This window comes from Solanum pennellii, chromosome 10 (genome assembly GCF_001406875.1).
Source record: "Solanum pennellii chromosome 10, SPENNV200".
In the NCBI taxonomy this organism is placed as follows: Eukaryota; Viridiplantae; Streptophyta; class Magnoliopsida; order Solanales; family Solanaceae; genus Solanum; species Solanum pennellii.
This window is the reverse complement of record NC_028646.1, coordinates 6,083,370-6,097,238: the sequence shown is the minus strand read 5'-3', so window position 1 is coordinate 6,097,238 and position 13,869 is coordinate 6,083,370. Positions and strand designations below refer to the sequence as shown.

Below are 13,869 nucleotides of genomic sequence, written 5' to 3'. Positions count from 1 at the left end.
ATATATATATATATATATAATTAAAAAAAAGTTATTAATATTAAATAGGAAAGTTATTATTGCATATCTAATTTATTATGTGTAGGCATATTTTATGTGATTGGTTCCCCATGTTTACCCTCACTAATACTTTCTCTTTCATCAATCTTTCTATATCACAAAGTTTCTGTATTTTTCTTCAAAATTTTATTCAATTTAAGATCTTTTTAATGATTTTAGAAACAACTTTGTGATTTGAATTCATCATATATCACTTAATTGAAGATCATATTTGTATACATATATGTTGCATCTTTTTTATAGGCTTTCGGTTGACTCGTTTCTACATTACAATGACTAAAGTTATAAAAAAAAAGTAGTACAAGAAGAAAACGAACAAAAAGAGATTGAGGTTTGTGTGATTGTAAAAATTGTATATAGTATAATAGTTATATACATAGGCTTGTATTCTAATATATATTTATTTTTTTGAATCACTTGTATTCTAATATTAATACAAATTGAAATGGTGTTATCTGAATACAAGTATATTCGGATACATTAGTAATCTATCGAATTTAAAAGGTTAATTAGGTAATACAAGTATAATTTGATACATTAATACTATTTTTTTTTATAAGCAAATACATGAGTCAACACCAAGCCTCAAGTATTATAAGAAAAACTTGACTAAACAGAGATTGTCGTTTGTTGATTTTTTTTTTCATTTTTTTATTCAACCGAATACTTGCACACTTTTGCTACCTACACATTCTGTTATTTTCCATTTTTTTTGTTTTTTTATTGTCAAATATATTCATTTTTTGTTTAACAACAATGTATATGTATACTATTACTGTATTCATTTTTTGTTTAACAACAATGTATCCATTTTTTAAATTGTCGTGTTCGTATGCTAAATGGTTATACTTTATCTTGTTTGATATATTAATATATTAAGTTTTTATAATACTTGTATCCTTGATATATCAATACTTTAAATTTTATAAATAAAGATATTATTTTGATACAATTAATACATTTTCCTTATTCAGTTCATTGTAATTAAAACTGTATCAATGTATAAATATAAAATTAAAAAACATATACAATAATATAACTAGAAAAAGAGTTAAAATGTAGTCATTTTTTATAAATATCATACTTACATCTATTGAACTTTAATAACCCTATAAATATAGTCATTTTTGTAAGTTGCTCTTTATATATATATATATATATATATATATAAATATAAGAATAAATTACCTATTTATACGCCTTTTTTTTTTCATAATTCCTATTTTCCATGTCAATTCTAAAAAAATTTAAAATCCTTTATTTTACTTCCAAACCCCGTTTAACTTCCAAAACCAACATTTATCTCTTTCTTATTTTACTCCACAAATCTCTCCCTTGTTAAAAAGAAAGCGAGGACTACCAATCCACGCATAAGAGATTAACAAAAAATGAAGCCCATTTTTTTTTGAAATCACACTATAATATTGCCAAAAAAAATAATAAAAATCCTATTTTTAATCACTCAATCTTAACAGTTAATTTCTCATTCACGTTTGAAATTCAAAATCATCATCTTATTCGTTGATGACAATCTTTTTCGTACAAATTTCGAAGTCAAACAAAATCACTTTGAATTTCTTTTACTTGTTACGTCCAAGCTGGGGTTTTTATTTTTATTTTAAATAGGGATAATGCACAAGTACCTCCCTAGCCTATGACCGACATCCCAATGACACACCTAACCTTAATAAAGATCCTATTATCCCCTAACTCATTTTATTCATATTTTGGTGCACCTTTTGTGTTGATGTGACACCTTCAACCACCAAAGTTGGTTGTGTTTGTACACACTCGCCGGTCATGTGTGTAAGTATATATTTTTTTTATTTTTTGAATTAAAAATAAAATTTATAAAAAAAAATTAAAAATATTTTGTAATTTTTTGAAAAATATTCTCATTTTTTTATCTTGCATTTAAATTAAGTTAATACATATTTTTTTTTACCTTGTATCAAAACTATCTTTTTTTTACTTACATTCACTTTTTTTCTCTTTTATTTTTCTATTGAGTTTATTTTCTGTCTTTCATTTTGATTTGATTTCAAATGTCTTGTAAAATAAGTTATAAAACATTAACATATTAAAACATTAAAAGTAAAGGACACTTTCAAATTATTATTTTTAAATACACAAAATTTATTAAAAATAACTAAAAGTGAAAAGATAATAAATTAATTGAAAAAATATTTCAAGTGAAAAGAAACTAAATGTCACGTCCTGAGCCTACACCCTGGGCGAGACCGGCACTCGAAGACCATTGATGGCCCTCAAGCGAACCCCTGGCCTGGTCTTAAATCGGCGGCTGACAAAACCTCAACTTTGACACGAGTAACACATAATTTAAGGGAAATACATCATGCCATAACTTTGGTCAAAATGCACTTGAGTCTTAATAACTGAAAACAACTCCAAATTGAAATACTTTGTCTACAAAGCCTCTAAATTGTCTAGAGGGATGTTGAGACAGACCCCACAATATTCTAAAAACTAAGATAATATGTGAATGAAAATGATGTCCTTCAGAATGCAAGGAGGCTCACCACAAACTCTGAAGCTTAATATGTAATTAACGAAGCGTTCTGTGCTGATCCTGGGTACCTGCATTTGTATCATGAAACAATACAGGCCAACTGGCATCAGTACATTGAATATACGAGCATGCGAGTTGGAGAGCTAAACAAGGACTTAAGCTTGAGGGGATTAGATGAACTTACATTGGCTCTACTCAACTCAAGAGTATACTTAACTCAAGTGATATACATAAAGAAGTTTAACAACTAAAGCATCCGGCAACATGATCTCCCCAAATACCTCATCCGCTATACTAAAAGTCATAACTAACTCCGAAGGCCACCACCATTCGCAACCACATAATATGCAATCCAATGTACTACTACATTTACAAAAGCTTGAGACCACATAAACTTCATCATAAAATGCTTAATCTTAACCCTCCTTACTCTCCTCCAGACCCCACTATTTATCGAATAAATTTCAATCTCGAGATCATTATTCATAACATCATCATTCTTAGTATACACAAGTCTAACCAACTTATAGTCATCCGTCTTAGACAAATCAATACCAAATCCAAAAAAAAAACATATGAGGCACCTGAGGCTCAATCGAAGGCATATGTAAAGCTATAAACTTCTGAATAGAGGGATTCCACAAAATAAGACTATGCAATTCACCAAATAAATCGTCAGACAAACACTTGATGTCATTGCAGCTGCCAACGGTTCTAAATTACCCACGTTTCAATGGAAAATTTATATTGTACGACTTCAATTAAATATAACATAAATTTTAACCATAAACTTAATTATGTGATATCTCTATTTGTTAGTGAAAAACTTACAAGATAATAAAATTGCAAGATTACAATTGAAAATAAAATGAAGAAATTAATCTCTTCAGGCTGAGGCGCGGATATCTCGCTCTCTTTAAGGAGATTCAAACCCACTGCAGCAAATGTTTTCACCGGTCCAGCAGTAGTCCTCTTTGACTTGTCCCCTCCAGGATACAACAGCCTTTACAAAGTCAACAACTCTGGACAAGAGTTGAGTCCAAAGCTCCACAAAAAAGAACACCTCCCTTCAACTAATAAGAACTCTCTTTTAGACTAACTATTTTACTCTTTGTTTTCTTGTGATTTGTGTGTAGAAGACCACCACTATTTATACTACAAGAAGTCTTCCTAGCAATGAATAGAAAGATAATGGAGGTAGTAAATAGTGAAGATAATGGCCTTAGGAGTTTCATATGTTACATAGGTTATAATAAGAGTTACATAGGTTACAAAGAGTAATGGAGGAATTAAGAATGAAAAAGTGATGGACAACCAATGCTAATGGATGATGTAGAAGTTATACATTCCAATTTTTATTGGAATGTTTTTATCTCACAATGAATTCAACCAATAAAGCCAAAAGTAATGGCATTACATGTCTACCAAGTCAAAGATGAATAGCATGATTAAATTGGTAGTTTAAAACACAAATGCCTACCAATGGTCATTCTTATAACTCCATAATAAAGAAATTTAATATGTTAAATACTAATATTAAAATACTAATAAGCTAACAATCCCCCACTCATTTTAATATTTAGATAAGAGAGTATATCAGTTGAAGGAAGACTACTATGTATAATGAAGGTGTGCTTTGCATTGAACCTCCACTTAGTGAAATAGTAACTTTTACTCCAGAGTCGTAGTAGTCTCAGACTTGAACTATGACTGCTTAAGGAAAATAAAATATCACTGTTCACACATAATAATCAAGGTGTTGACATGAGCTTTAACAACCAGCACGTTATGGCCATGTGCTATCCCGATTTCATGAGTGCATTTGAGAATAAGCCCCATTCTCATAGGAAGTGACCTACTTCATCCATCACATAGGTGAAATCTGTCGAGAGTGCTCCTGTAAGATTAACACTCCACCAATACGGGCTAAAGATATTCATTAAGAGTTTTATCAACTCAACCTTCACAAACTACAGGAAACAATGCACTCACATCACAGGGAGGAAAAAAATAGTGCATTTTTCACAACAAGTCATCATATGATTAGTTTTTTCCTTTGAACCTGGTTATAGGATCTCTAGTCCCCAGGTTGGTTTCCTCATATATGACTCAAAGATTTGTAGGCTTCAATCCCATTCCCTCGATGTGCTCCAGACCTTTTCTCTTGTTAAGGCCTTCGTAAGAGGATCTGCAAGATTATCACAAGATTTGACATAATCAACATTAATGGTACCATTTGTCAAAACATTACTGTGTTTCCTTCTTATAGGTCTGGATTTACCATTGTAATAACAATTTTGAACTCTACCAATTGCAGAGTTGCTATCACAATGAATTAAAATATGAGGAATTGGTTTTTCAAAATAAGGAATTTGAAACAATAAATATCTTAACCAATTCGCTTCTTCACTAGCTGAAGCTAAAGCAATTAGTTCAGCCTTCATGGTAGAGTTAGCAATTATAGTTTGCTTTTTTGATCTCCAACAAACAGCACCACCACCTAAAGTAAAGACATAACCATTGGTAGAACAGGAATCACCAGACAAAGTGTTCCAATCTGCATCACACAAGCCTTTAAGTTCAGCAGGATATTTTTTAAAGAACAAACCACAATTTTTCGTTCCAATCAAATATCTCATAACTCTTGTTAAAACATGCCAATGTTCATTACCTGGCTTGCTTGTAAACCTGCCAAGTACTCTTAATGCATATGCAATATTAGGCCTAGTGCAATCAGTCACATATCTCAAACTTCCGATTATACTAGCATATTCCTTTTGATTTATTACATCATTTTCACTTTCAAAGAGGAAATAAGTGAACACTTGAATCAAAAGGAGTAGCAACATGCTTGCAATCATGAAAGTTATATTTTTTCAAAAAATTTTCAACATAATGTGACTGGTCAAGGAAAATCCTCTCACATGTTCTTGTTATTTTTATTCCAAGAATAAAATTTGTCTCACCAAGATCTTTCATATCAAAATGGCTTCTAAGAACATTTTTAGCTTCATCAATAACATTCATGTTAGAGCCAAAGATCAACAAATCATCAACATATAGACAAATGATCACATGTGAATTATTCAAAGACTTATGATATATGCACTTATCACACTCATTTGTTTTAAAATCATTTTCAATCATGAAGGAATCAAACTTTTCATGCCATTTTTTTGGTGCCTGTTTCAAGCTATATAGGGATTTAGTACGTTTACATACTTTGCTTTCTTGGCCTGCTTCAACAAAATACTCGGGTTGGTCCATATAAATTTCTTCATTTAGGTCTCCATTTAGAAAAGCAGTTTTTACATCCATTTGATGAATTTGCAAATCAAAAATTGCAGCCATAGCAACTAAAAGTCTAATGGATGTAATTCTTGTTACCGGAGAAAAAGTATCAAAAAATTCTAGGCCTTCTAGTTGTTTAAAACCTTTTGCAACTAGCCTAGCCTTGTATTTATCAATAGAACCATCCGGTTTCAACTTTTTCCTTAAGACCCATTTGCAACCAATTGTTTTACAACCCGGTGGTAAATCAACTAACTTCCAAGTTTTATTAGAAATTAGAGATTTCATTTCATCATTTACAGCCTCTTTCCAAAAAATAAAATCATGTGAAGATAATGCTTCTTTCAAAGTTAGAGGGTCATTTTCGACATTAAATACATAAACATCATGACCAAAATCTTTTTCTACTGTAGCTCTTTTACTTCTTCTTAACTCAAAATCAACAACTTCTTTATTTTTCAAAGTTGAAGTAGAAGAACTAGGTAGTGACAAAATATTTTGTTCAATCCTTTGACCCCCACTATTTTTAGTATCAAAAGGAAATTTATTTTTCATGAAAAATAGCATCACCAGATTCTATTACAATATAATCTTCAAGATTAAAAAATCTATAGGCTGTACTATTTGAAGCATAACCAAGAAAAGCACAAGTAGTAACTTTCTTACCCAACTTTGTAATCTTGGGATCCATTAGCCTCACAAAGGCTACGCACCCCCAAACTCTTAGATATCCCAAACTTGGCTTGTAACCTTTCAACAATTCAAAAGGTGTCGATTTAGACTTTTTATGAGGCACACGATTCAACACATAACAAGTAGTTAAGATAGCTTCACCCCAAAAATTTAAAGGTGCATGTGACTCAATAAGCATGGCATTAGTCAATTCAACCAAAGTTTTATTTTTCCTTTCTGATACTCCATTAGACGAAGGAGAGTAAGGAGGAGTAGTTTCATGAATTATTCTCAATGATCTAACAAAAGAATTAAACTCATTTGATTCATATTCACGGCCTCTATCACTTCTAATTCTTTTTATTTTTCTTCCAAACTGATTTTCAACCTCATTGAGATAAGTTTTGAAATTTTTAAAAATATCACTTTTATTTTTCATTAAGTAAACATATGTAAACTTAGAAAAATCATCAATGAAAGTGATAAAATATTTATTACCTCCACGAGTTAGAATTCCACCAAGTTCACAAATATCAGTATGAACTAATTCTAGCAAATCAGTTTTTCTTTCAACTTGAATATGAGGCCTTTTAGAGATATTGGCTTTACTACAAGCCTCACACTTTTCAAAATTCTTTTAACCATTGGGATTAATCCTAAACTACTCATGATTCCAACATAACGATCATTAATATGACACAAACGAGCATGCCAAAAATTAGTAGAAGAAAACATATAAACAGAAGTAGAAGTTTTATTCATTTCAACATTCAACTTAAACATTCTATCACATGCATACCCCTTCCCTACAAAAATACCTTTCTTCACTATTACATATTGATCAGATTTAATAATCTGTTTAAAGCCTGCTTTATTAAGAAGAAAACTAGACATCAATTTTTTTCTCATAGAAGGAGTATAAAGTACATCTTTCAATGTTAATATCCTTCCAGAAGTAAAACACAATTCAACATCTCCCTTTCCAAGCACTTGAGTAGTGTGAGCATCACCAAGCATGATGGTTTTGGGCTCCTCAAAATGAGTATATTTTTTAAACCAATCTTTGTCATAACAGACATGATGGTTTGCGCCAGAATCATCCCACCATCCATCAACATTCTCAACCATGTTTATGTCGGTAATCACCGCCACAAAAGGTTCTTCGGTAACGTTTGTCTGAGGGTTAGGGTCACGTTTTCGGAATCTACAAAATCGAGCAATATTCCCACTCTTGCCACAAACAAAGCATGGTCCCTTTTCTTGAACTTGTTGATTTTGTGCTTGGTGATTTTCACCATTATTTTTCTTGGGAGGTCTACCATTATTTTTCTTGAATCTTTTTCTTCTTAGGCTTTAAAGAAGTATTTTTGTGAGTTTCAGGAGTAACATTATTCGAAGTAATTAAATTTACCTTCGATGTGATGTTGTTCTTTTGTGTTTGTAAAAGTGCATCTTGGCCCCTTGCTTCTTCTTCCATGCGGATTTTCATTATTATGGTTTCAAGAGAGGTTTCTTTTTGTTTGTGACGCATAGTTTTTTGAAATTCCTTCCAAGAAGGTGGAAGTTTATCCACTATCCCACAAACAATAAGGTTATCTCCAATTTTTACCTCTTCGGACCTAAACTCTCCAACAATCATGATGAAGTCTTGAGCTTGATCTACCACTGATTTGTTGTCCACCATTTGGAAACAAAAAAATCTACTAGCTGCATATTTTTTTGCTCCAGCCTCTTCGGTATCATACTTACTCTGCAATGTCTTCCAAATTTTCTTTGCACTAGAGTAACTTCTATCATAATAATCATAAAAATTATCAGATAGACAATTAAGAAGATAATACCGACACTTATAGGAATCACCATCGTACTTTTCCACTTTCTCTAGATGAGAAATAGTTTCATCATCATTCATAGTGGTGATGTCTTCTTTATTTGGATTCTTCTCGGTTAATACATAAGAAACATTGAGAAGACTTAAGTAGAAAAATACTTTACCCTTCCATCTCTTGAAATAGTTACCATTGAACCGAAATGGCTTGTTAAGATCTTCCATCTTGACATCCGCGTTTTTTCAATTGTAGCCATCTTTGAATCTCCTTAAAATTGTTAGTGAAAAACTTACAAGATAATAAAATTGCAAGATTACAATTGAAAATAAAATGAAGAAATTAATCTCTTCAGGCTGAGGCGCGGATATCTCGCTCTCTTTAAGGAGATTCAAGCACATTGCAGCAAATGTTTTCACCGGTCCAGCAGTAGTCCTCTTTGACTTGTCCCCTCCAGGATACAACAGCCTTTACAAAGTATAACTCAACAACTCTGGAAAAGAGTTGAGTCCAAAGCTCCACAAAAAAGAACACCTCCCTTGAACTAATAAGAACTCTCTTTTAGACTAACTCTTTTACTCTTTGTTTTCTTGTGATTTGTGTGTCCCAAACCAAATGAAGACCACCACTATTTAAACTACAAGAAGTCTTCCTAGCAATGAATAGGAAGATAATGGAGATAGTAAATAGTGAAGATAATGGCCTTAGGAGTTTCATAGGTTACATAGGTTACAATAGGAGTTACATAGGTTATAAAGAGTAATGGAGGAATTAAGAATGAAATAAAGTGATGGAAAACCAATGCTAATGGATGATGTAGAAGTTATCCATTCCAATGTTTATTGGAATGTTTTTATCTCACAATGAATTCAACCAATAAAGTCAAAAGTAATGACATTACATGACTAACAAGTCAAAGATGAATAGCATAATTAAATTGATAGTTTAAAACACAAATGTCTACCAATGGTCATTCTTATAACTCCAAAATAAAGCAATTTAATATGTTAAATATTAATATTAAAATGCTAATAACCTAACACTATTTAATTTTTAATATCTTATAACTTATTCATGGATATCTCACCTTAATCTCTAAAATGTATTGCGCGAATTATTATATTCCATTTTAATTTGTGTGACTAATCCGTTTTACTGACAGAATATCTAAAATATAAAGGAAGTTTTTTTGAAATTTATTATAATCTAAAAATATCATACATTTATGTGAGTATAAATTACTTTATTAAAACCATTTTTTTTAGAAATCTGACTTTTGCAAGTTGCAACAATTCAATTGGTAAGTTATACACAAAAGGGAGAAGGAAATCAATAGACTGCACAAAACACAAGTTGGATGAAAGAATCACTATTTTTTTTTAGTTAGAAAGGCGCCACCAAATTTGATGACTTATCAATGAAAAGGCGAAGTATGAACATGTTCTTTTAACGTGGGATAACATGTTAATGACTTCCAAGAGCTCTTATGGACGGTATAGTTTGACACTTTAATGTTGAATCATAACACGAGTCGAATAAAGTACTAATCTCAATGATACAAACAATGAAAAGCTCATCTAAAACGTCTTAAGCAAAATTTCATCATCACCTTGTGAGCATATATTTTTCCACAATAATATCTCATATCAATCATACGATATTGTATTAATCAATTATAATTAATTAATCAATTTTGTATAAAAGATATATCGGCATAAAAAGTTATGTTATATTAATAACACGTTACTCAATAAAAAAATCATTGTAGTGTAGTGGTGAGTATTCCCGCCTGTCACCCGGGTGAATTGGGTTCGATCCCCGGCAGATGTGTTTCCAAATTTTTTGGAAAAAGTTTATTGCGTATTCAAACGCATACTATATATAGATATAAATTTATCAAAATTAAAGACTTTCCAGGGTTCGATCCCCGGCAGCGGCGTTTTCACTTTTTTTGGAAAAAGTTTATCGCGTATTCAAACGCATACTATATATAGATATAAATTTATCAAAATTAAAGACTTTCAACGATTTGATCCAGTTCGATAAAATTAAATACTTTCAACAATTTAATCCAGTTCGATAGTTAAATGTTTTGTGTAATTGTCGATAAATTTTATTTAGAGACTTCCTTGAGGTTTAAATTTTTACCAAATTTGATTCACCAAATTTGAGATACTTGTCTAATAAGTAAAAGCGTTTTCGAGTAGAAGTATAAACAATTTGTTTACAGATAAAAATATTTATATCATAAATATATATACCAAGTATATCACTCATTAATTCATCAATTTCTAATTGTTAGAAACCCCTTCGGTTACCACGTATGGCAATTCATTTCTTTTTTAAAAAGAGATCTCAATTCTCAATAATCATATTTTTAATGATAAACTAAAATTATAATTGCTTCATATTCTTGTTGCATCGAATTATCAAGTTGTATTATATTTGAATATTATGCCCTGTATAGTTCATTTCTTGTAATAAATAAAAAATGAAAAAAAGCGTTCATTTTTCTTTTGTTTTTCAAGCAACATTAATACTCATAATTCATAAATAGTGGTTTAATTTGTAAAATAATTTTTAAATTTATTTTGCTTGAAATTTATTAGTACATCTAAATCATTATGAGATATTATGTCAATGTTTAGTATTTATTTATGTAATATATTAATATATGTATTTTTTTAGTTTTAATTAAATAACAGTTAGTAATTTCCCTAGATAATTACTCATGTTTGGGAAATTACCTAGGAATATCATTATGTTTGTTTTAAGACTACAATATCAACCAACTTTGCTTATTTTTCTCAAAATATACTTGACACAAAAAAATACATTATTTCTCTCCTACTAAGGTGCCATGTCACATTTTTATTTTTTTATTATTAAAAAAATATGCTTTAAACCTATTTAAACATTAGGTTTCAATATATTTTTATAAAAAAATATTATTTTTTATTTATGTTTTTTAAATTTTTTTTCTTTTTTAGATAAACAAAAATAAATTTTAAAAATGAATGGAAAAAAATAGGGTACTTTTTTTTTCATTCATTTTTAAAATTTATCTTTGTATATTTTAAAAACAAAACATTTTCAAAAAACATAAATAGAAAACAATATTTTTTCGAAAAAACATATTGCAATCTAATGTTTAAATAGGTTTAAAGCATATTTTTTTAATAATAAAAAAATAAAAATGTGACATGACACCTTAGTAGGAGAGAAATAATGTACTTTTTTGTGTCAAGTATATTTTGAGGAGAATAGGTAAAGTTGGGTGATATTGTAGTCCTAAAACAAACATAAATAATATTCTTAGGTAATTTTTCAAACATGAGTGATTATCTGGAGAAATTACTCATAAAAGTAAGAACTTAACTAAAGTCTTACGTAATAGACATCTACTATTTCCCTATATAAGAAGTGACAATGTGGCAGCCAAGCGTATTTTAGATATTCTATAGTTATATGTACTTCTATACTGAATTATTGATGATTGTTTTTTAATTATTTTTCAATGTTTATATTTGTTTTACCCAAATATCAAGGATAAAGAAAATTTAAGTTAGCAAATTTTCAAATTTTTAGCATGCTCATTTATTTTTTTCTATTCTTGCTAGTTTCTGGACACGTATTTTGTACATGTATCCTATATTAATTGATACGATACTCAATTTAAAATGAAATATATCAAAGTAGAAAAAATACGAAAACTTGTGCAAATATGAGAGAGAGTAAGCGAGATGCAATGAAAATTAATATCATCATCATGTTGACTTCTCTTTCCAAGGAAAGATTTGTAACTCAAGAAATAATGTTAACTTAAAAGGGAAGAAGACAACTAATTAAACCGGAGAATTGTATCTAAAGGGAAATTAAATGGATTTAGAAAAGAAAAAATATGAATTATGTTGAAGGTGGCAAGAAATCAAATTGTATTTTTTTTCGAGGAAATGAAATTTGTGCTCTCCTACAAATTAAATAAAAAAATAGTTCTTTAGATTATTTCTTTTTGTATAAATATAAAGATCTTTTATAAAAAGAATTGGGCAGGTATGTCACATCTTTCGTAATAAAATAGGTAGAAGCACCGAGTTATTAAAAGAAAGAACTGTCTTTTTATCAAAATGAACACCGTAGAAATTAAAATTTTGTAAGACTCTACAAGACGTATTCGATTATGCTTAAGATTTTCGGAGGCTACTCTATTCTAAAGCTTAAGTTTATGTATATATAAATGGTAATATATTCCCCAAAAGGTATCTTGTGTTGTCAATTTGTGTTATAAAACCAGAAGTGATTCTAATAAATTGTTCAGAAACACGAAGCAACTGAAATTTATAGATACAGTAAGAGAGATGAACAGAAATTTAATTCACAAAAACTAAAATCTGCAAAAACGTACCAGAATTTGAAAACCTTTTAAATCGCAAAAAAGTCAAGTCCACTGAACTCACAGTATCCCCGTAAGGAAATTATTTCCCTCTAGTATACGAGGTTTGATTTGGAATATAACCTCCTAGGGTAAAATGATCTTAATCAGCAGAGTGTAGATACCAAAAACTCTATTGTCAGCGAACCAATCCACAGCAAGAATGTACACGAAGAAAAATATGCGCAGAAGAAGAAGAAGAAGATCAGAAATTCGTAAGGAAATATTCTGAAGAATGAATGATATTTATAGGCAAGAAGAACATGTTCCGAAAGGTTGCAACCCTTTCAGAATTCACACGACCATTAATGAAAGTTTGCAACCATAGATCATTTAACTCCATTAAGTAAACAGAACCAGAATTTTTGTTAATATTGTCAACAACCATTACGTTCAGTTTGAAAAGACCCTCATTGAGGTAACCCTTTCCTCTGAACATTTCATTCTTACTTATTATAACTTTATCACTAACTAGGACACACTTAAACCCGTTCTTAACGAGTAGTGCAACAGAAACTAAATTCTTCCTAATAGTAGGGACATGCAGAACATTGTTCAAAGTCAACACCTTGTCGGATGTCATTTTTAACATTACTTTCCCAGTTCCTGCAATTCTTGATGTTTCTGTGTTTCCCATGAACAAATCTTCATCGTACTTGATATACCGTGGTTTCACGGTATAATTAATACTTTTTCCTTAAGTTTAGTGTGTCCGAAAGCCTTTTTGTGCTAATTTTGATATAAGTTTCTCTTTGTTTTGCAGAAAATCTGTCCAAAGCTGAATGCGGAGATTTTGAGCGAAAAAATGCAGACGAGACCACCTACGGATCTTATGACGGTCCGTCGTGCCTGTGACGGTCCGTAGGTGGCAGCGTAGTGCAGCTGCTGAAGGAAGATGGGGAAGTCTGACCAAGTGTGGGATTACGAAGCTTGTGACCGTCCGTCATGGCTATGACGGTCCGTCCTGCAGGTTCGTCGTGAAGTTCAGAGAAGTCATCCCAGTACCCAAATTCCGAGAGTTGAAGTATTTTGGAATGAAGACCCTCGACGGACCGTTG

General features: G+C 30.5%; 1 pseudogene; it reads right to left on the bottom strand.

The window, feature by feature from the left end:
* LOC107032677 overlaps positions 1-13,869 on the bottom strand; it is a 41,385-nt pseudogene that overhangs the window by 25,626 nt on the left and 1,890 nt on the right.